We start from the raw sequence: 7,557 nt of genomic DNA on the forward strand, positions 1-7,557 counted from the left end.
GGCATCTGCCCAGGCCCCTCCCCTCCCCTAGTCTTAGCACCAGGTTTAAGCTTTGTGGTCCTTGCATCCTGTGGTGAGTGTATGTGTCTGCTGAGCCTGTAAGGGGCTAAGAGCTCTCAGTGTCCAGGGAGCAAAACCTCTGCATTGAGGCTATCCTTGAAGTCTTCAGCCTGCTGCTGCCCTGTGTATCCTTACTCCTTCCCTGGCCTCTTCGTGTCACTGTGAGGGCTAAGGCCCTTCATCACTATGCCCTCTGCAGAGCTGTATTTTCTCTCTTCTCTGGGGCTGGGAGCTGACATCAGGCTCACTTCTTGCTCCATTTTTGGCATGAGGGAGCCAGGGCCTGAAGCAGGCCAGCCAGATGGCCTTGAGCTTGTTCAGATATCTGTTCCCCTCCAGGGAGCAGTGGCAATAGCAGCAGATCACAATGCCAAGTGGAGAGGAAAGGGTACTCTGTCCAGATATGCCCATCTACCCTGGGCTCACACTCACTTGGCAGAAGCCACCCCAGAGGGCTTCATGCCCTGGTGGTAGTCCTGCAGAAAACAGCCACACAGGGCTGTTTGCAGCCAGCCCAACAAGCTGGCAGACTTGGGAGCCCTTGCCCCCCCAGGCCTAGTAGCTCCACACCAGCCATCCTCAAAGTGCCCTGTCCCTCACTGATGGGCAGGGCAGCTCAGTTCACTAGGGAGCAAGCATCTGGGATCACTCCACTCATTCTAGTTAAGGTATCTGGTGAAAGTGTCTGCCCTGGGGAGACCTAGCACAGGCCTCAGAGACCACCTGGCCCAGCATAGCACAGGGGCTGTGGCTGCAGGCATGTGGCTCCTCTCTTAACATCTGTACCAGACTGTCCTTAGGAGTCGACTTAGCTACAGATTGGGGATGGGGGGTGGGGGGAGGGGGGAAGGGGTTTGGGGATGGGGGGTGTTGATGACTATATCTTAAACTGCTGGAAGCTAGCGTGATATGTTAATCCTGAGTATATGCTTTTGGCTGTGTATTGACCCTGTGGATTTGTCTCTCTAAGAAAAGAAGCTGAGCGCCTTACCAAGTGCAGTCCTGCACCTCTCTCTCTCTCTCTCTCTCCCCGCCCCTGGAGTCATCTGGAAGGGAATTCACACTGTTTAGCATCTTCCTTGACACACATCTACTGCTGCCGTCACCACCCCCCTACGACCTTCCTGGGAGTGAAGACACGGAGTCCCTACCGATTGCCCCATTGTAGGGAACAAAGAAAGCCAATGTTCTTCTGTATAGATTGCTTCTCATCCACCTCTTCATACCTCCCCATTTCCCACATGCTCATGCCCTGTGTCTGCCTCTCATCATCATTACATGAGACACCCATGTGAAATTTCCCATTCTTACATGAGTTTTATAAAGATGTACACTGTGCTTAATCCCCACCTATCCTTGGTATCCCCTAGTGCAATAAAGTGCCCCCCCCAGTGGTGATTCGTCCCAACAAGGATTACAGGACCTCCTTCTGTAGAAGCCAGCCTCCCCCTTCCTTGCCTCTCCTCCCACAGGACCAAGTTGTTGAATGGGCCACAGATGCAGCCAGTGGGGAACCGTTTCCCCCTTGACCATTGCAAGCGTGAGTGCTGAGATGGTCTTCCTCTCCTCCCAACTTCTTAATCCTGCACCTTTGCCACTCAGGCACTGCTTGTATCATTCTACCACCATCCTTCACCTCTCCCTCCACCTCATGGAGAGGATACATTTTGTAATGTCTGTATATAGTATATATACTACATAAAATATAAATTATATATACTAATTTATGTCTTGTTTTTCAAACAAGAATGATTAAATCTATTCATCTTACTATCCCAATAAGCCTTGGTGGTGCCTCTTTGTGGGTGTTCTTGTATCCTTGAATTGTTGGTTGGCAACAGCACTCTGAGGGTTTGCCCTGCGTTTCTCTCCTCAGTCTACCTGGGATCCGGTGGGTGATGACAGCTAAGGATGCTGCTCCTTCCACTTCCCCTCTGCTCCTCTTAGAAGCCTCTTGTTGGTCACAGGAGTTGTCTACTATCTACTTCTTTCTCTTTCCCCTGGCTCTCCTGGCCACCATGGCTGTGACCTCAGAGCTAAAGGGGGTAGGGGTGGAGTGAAGGCAGAATGTGCTCTGTGCCTAATGCACTGGATGGCCTGGGAGACAGGAGACAGGGTTTTAGGCCAGCTCTCAGGATGGAATTGGGACACGGGGCCTCTCCCTTTGAATAGTGCCCTGTCACCTCAGAGTATAGCCCAACTGCCTTATGGTTTAGGTTAACAAATCCCTTGCAACAGCTGCTGGCAATTTATTGGGTGGATAAGAGAGAAGCAACAGGACCCTAGGCAGGGCTGACCTCTTCAGCTTTTCAGCAAGTAACTTAATGGTGAGAAATTATTTTGTTTCTCAGTTCTTTTATTTCTTTTTGGTAATCTCAGGTCCCTCCTAGCCTATGAGATACATTTGTGCCAACCAGAAAAGGTTTCTCCCTGCTGCATGCTGCTACTCCAAATGATGCATTAGGAAAAAGGAAAACACCTTCTGGGTGATACTGGCTCTGCAGGCACATGGGTTGGTCATTTGAGCTCCACTTAGCCCTGCTAGCCTCATTGGCCTGGTGCACATAATATACAACCTGGTACCATGGATAGTGGCCCTGATTAGTCATTCCTTCCCAAAGATTGAGCACAGAATTTTTTTCATGTCTGCAGAAGTTGTGGCTAAAGCAGTTAGGAATAAAAACACAGAGGAGTAAGAGACAGTGTAGTCAGGCTAGGCTACTCCGTATGTTCCCCAACACCAAATCAGAGCTCCATTCTGCATGCAGGAAGCCACCAGGAGTGACAGGCTTAGCCTTGGTGGCAGAGCTCTTCTGGGAGCTACCTGCTAGGTATCCTGTCCGGCTCAAGTGAAAGGCAGTACCAGTATACAGTGAGGCCTGCTGCTTTTCAATATGACCCAACTGGACAGTCCAGACACTTGGGCCCCCTTTGTCCCTGCAATACACTGGTAGCTCACGACAGTCAGAAAGCATGTGTATTTGGTTCTATACCTGGGTACATACCCATACAGAACCCAGCACATAGTAGGTCTTCAATACATATTTACTGAATGAATGAGTGTTGAATTGAGATAATGGTCATGAGAGAACCCTCCCAGGCCTTTGTACCTTCTCTGGGCCCTTTCTCCTCTGGGAATGGTTAATCCAGAGCGATGCAGTTGGACAAGTCCAGGCAGGCTGCTACCTCCTATCAAAGGATAAGGAGTTGGTTCTATCATTCAGCATTCTGCCGACTCAGCTGTATTTTACCAATAACTTTCACAAAACCATAGAAACTCTCCTGAGGTAGCTGACCGGTGGTCTCTTTTTCTGTGGACCCAGAGTAATGATCTGCAGTAGCCAGGAACACTGAGGGAGGACATTTTTCTACCAGCATCTTCCACATGCCATCTTTGATCTGAGCCAGAGCCTGAAGCGGATGTTCCCTGGCCATCCCATACCAGACATCAGCCCCCAGAGCCTGATGCATGCCTTTCTGATTTCACCAATAAAGGGCAATGGGTCCATGCTTTTGGAATGGGCTCAGGATGCCTGTGGTGCTGGCACAGTCACATTTTCTCAAGTTGTTGTCAAGGCACTAGGAATGATAGGCAATTTCATCAGCAATGAATTGAAAGGACCTGCCTCAGCCAGAACTTTTCCTGCCAAAGGGGCACGAAGGGCTGGGGGGTGGGGATCAGCTGCCAGTATGGGGAAGGGGAATGAAGTTATGTCTTAGGCTTTAATTCCTCCAAGCAGCCGCTGGGATGGGATTAATAACTGCATCCCATTCCCCATCCTGTAGGCTGGAAGCCAGACTGTGTGTGAGAAGAAGGAGGTCCTCCATGGAGTGCAAAGAAATGACCTCTGAGGGTTCAGTCCTGGGCCCTGGCAAAATGTCCCGGACTCCAGGTGGGTCTCTTGGTTCTAATGCCTTATCCTCCTGGAAGCCACTGTTAAGTGGAAATTATGGAAGCCCACCTCTACACAGGAACAGAACTGCTTATTTAACTTCAGTATATCTAGCTACTCCTTCCCACCCATGCCCACACACCCATATATCCAGTCTTTGGGTGCTTGCCACATTCCCAGCATCATGGGGATGTGCTCCAGTGCCCACACTGACATTTCCACCTACAGGTTGTGGACATACCACTTAGGAATGAGCTCAGTTTTAGCTTCCCTGCCCTCTTATCATGGTGTCTATGTTTCCCTCCCAGTGCTGATTCCTCATTCTTATTTTCATAGCTTTGGCTAAAAGGAATATGCATTTGTACTATGTTGGGAGCCTTCCACAACACAGAAAAGTTTATCCCTACCCTGAAATAAGTAAAACCAACTGTGTGTGAGCACTTGCCATATGTTAGGCACTGTGTTAAGAACTTTACATGCCCTGGCCAAGTAGCTCAGTTGGTTACTGCGTCATCCCAATACACAAGGTTGCAGGTTCAATCTCCGGTCAGGACACATACAAGAATCAACTAATAAATGCATAAATAAGTGGAACAACAAATCAATGTTTCTCTCTTTCTCTCTAATAAATAAATAAAAATAAAGAATTTTACATGCATGATCTCATTTTATCTTCCTAACAGTCCTTTGAGAGAGATACTGTGATCATATCTACCTCTCAGAGGAAAAAACTAAAACCTAGAGAGGTTAAGTCCCTAGCCTGAGGTCACACAGCTGGTAAGTTTTCAAACCCATCCCAGACTTTGAACTGCTACTGCGCAGTATTTAGCCCAGCACCAACTTTGAAGCACTTCCTCTTGGGAACATGCATGGATGCATCCACACTCATGATAATATGACCTGTAATTGTTGCTTGGGATCCAGATGGGTTGTAACAGGTCATTGATAATGTTGGGGTGTAAGGCATGGGATACTGCAAGCCCGCCTGAATGCCGCCCCCCCACACCTCTCTTCACTGGATTTCCCTAGTGCCACACACATCTTGGACCCAGGGGTAAAGCAGTATATGTGCATGGAAGTTGTGAGTATGACATTTGCACCCATAAAGGCACCATCAAAATTATGCCCCTCCACACCACTTTCCTCAAACTGGGGTCTAAGTCTCCCAGGGAACATGGTAGTGTACCAGCAGACACAAAAAGCCACAGTTATGATGTGACCCATACTCCTGATGTATTTGCATTTTTCTCAAAGATTTGTGAGGAAAATATTATGAAAATGATACATTAAATATTTATATGTAAAAGTATAAAGAGGAATGCAGATGTTGCCTTATAAAGCATACATATCAATTTAAAGACATTTGAGACTCCTAACTGATATATCTGGCTACATTCTCATACCCACCTATCCGGCATCCGGGTTCACTATCTTCAGACATGCTTTGGTGGAAGTGTGGGATAAGCCAGGGTCTATCATATGAGCTCTTAGGAAATGACTTGCAACTCCAAACTATTAGCCAGCATCCCTATGACAGCTGGAGAGAGTTCGATCTACAGTATCCACTGATTGCATCCCACTTGCATCCCATTTGCATCCTAGCAGTTTGCCGAAATACGGCCAATATGCTCAAGGCAGCAGGAGAAATTTTTAATGACCTTTAGGAGAGAGAGCAGTTCAGCTCCTAGGATTATGGCAGAATGGCTTAAAAAGCAAATTTGGCGTTGATTCCCAATCTCTGGTTACCTTTCCTACCTCTTTCTCACCAGAATGTCCTGGGTCCTTAAATATTCCCTTGCCTTCTCAGTGCCCTATATGGTGACAACCCTCTAGGGCTGCTCTTTCTTCAAAACAACCTCTTCCTCCTCTTCTTTGCCTCAAGCAAAAACTGACTGATAATACGGGTATATGTTAGTTTTTCAGTTATCTGATTAACAAATAAAGAAATTTGTGGTGTGCCTAAGGGTTTCCTGAAAAGTTAGGTATAGTCTTATCCAATACAGAATTCAATGAATCTGATCTTTTCATTAGTGTACATGCAGTGTGACCTTGGTAACATGGCTGTTGAAAATCCCTTTTTTCAATTATGATATTAGGCCAATGGGGAGTGTCCAAGCCATTGAGGTAATATGTCCTCTTTGCCTTTTCTAGGACCCCAATTACTCCATCCCACAGCCTTCCCTCCTTACCTCATACAAATTTTAGAATAAGTTTGTTAACATGGGCAAGCCGGTTGCAGTTTCTTGGAAGTAACGGTTCCTGCTTCTTAGTAGGAATTACAGGTCAAACAAGTTATATGACAATGACTGGACTCTTGGCCACCAAGGACAGAGGAATTGGTAGGAAAGTGAAACCAGGACCCTTTTAATTGGGCACAACAGAAATGTACAATGCCCCTAGGAATATGAAAAAATGTAAAGAACCAAATAGAAAACAGATTAACCCCCTGCTGAGCAATGGAGAGACTGCAATTTCACTTGCAGTTTCTGCAGCCCTGAGCCCATGCTAGCTTGGCTCTGTATCAAAGCTGCAAGCATAAGCTGTACCCATTTTTGTTCTACTTGCATCTCTTCCAAGAACTAGATGTGTGACCTGGGGCATTTGCTTCACCTCTCTGAGAATCAGTTTCTTGCTACATAAAATGATTGGGTTGAACTAGAGGGCCTATTAGCTTTTTTTAAAGGCACATTTTCTTTACATTCTTTAAGGATTTTTTAAACAAAGGCAAGTAGTTTTATCATCACCCAAACACTACTCAGTCAGTAATTAAACTGGGAGAACGTACCAGCTCATGAAAGTTAAACACCAGAACAAACCACAAAGTCCACCTGGCCCAGCTGTTTTCATCTAATCCCCTTCTGTAGTGGTGGGGGGAGGTGAGGCTGAAATCTCCCATCTCTTAAATCCCTAGATGATTCTAGCCCCCTGGGACACTGACCTTGTACAATAGTCTACATTCACAGGAAACCAACTCATGGGAGCCCTAGAAGAATGAAATGTATCCAAAGGGTTCAGCGAGATCCTGCTTATTAAGGTAAAAGAAGCAAACATTGCTTTCTTACATAAATCTTCTGAAACAGGACTTCTCATAAGATACAGTAATGTTAATAAAACCACAACTTACATATGTGTCCTTTTCTTTTTCAAAGAAATCCTATGCTGAATCCTTTTCAAAAGCCATTGACTCACCTTCTAATTTATTTTCAGTGTCAATCCAGGTTTCAAGCTAAATTATTAAGCATGTAAAATGCATCCACCCCAAGGCTGGGTCTGTGTGAGAGGCTGGGAGAGGCAGATACCCAGTCTCTACCCTCAAAAGAGCTTGCATGCTTGCTGAAGACAGAGAACATGGTTATGGTAATCAAGGGCCCAGTGGAAAGTACAACTAAGCTGGTGAGCTGGATGTGGGCTGCAGTACAACAGGCAGTCTCTACAAATGTGATGCACTTTGTGGTGGCCTTTGAAAGACCTCTGATATGCTTATAAAAGTGAGATATCCACAGTCACTTTGGCACTGAACTGTTGGCTGAAAAAGTGAAGGTTGGGGTATGAACAGTGAGGATAGGTCACACAGCATGGAGAGGGAAAACTCAGACATAGGCAG

This window comes from Artibeus jamaicensis, unplaced genomic scaffold (assembly GCF_021234435.1).
Source record: "Artibeus jamaicensis isolate MK-2021 breed Jamaican fruit bat unplaced genomic scaffold, CSHL_Jam_final scaffold_461, whole genome shotgun sequence".
Classification (NCBI taxonomy): domain Eukaryota; kingdom Metazoa; phylum Chordata; class Mammalia; order Chiroptera; family Phyllostomidae; genus Artibeus; species Artibeus jamaicensis.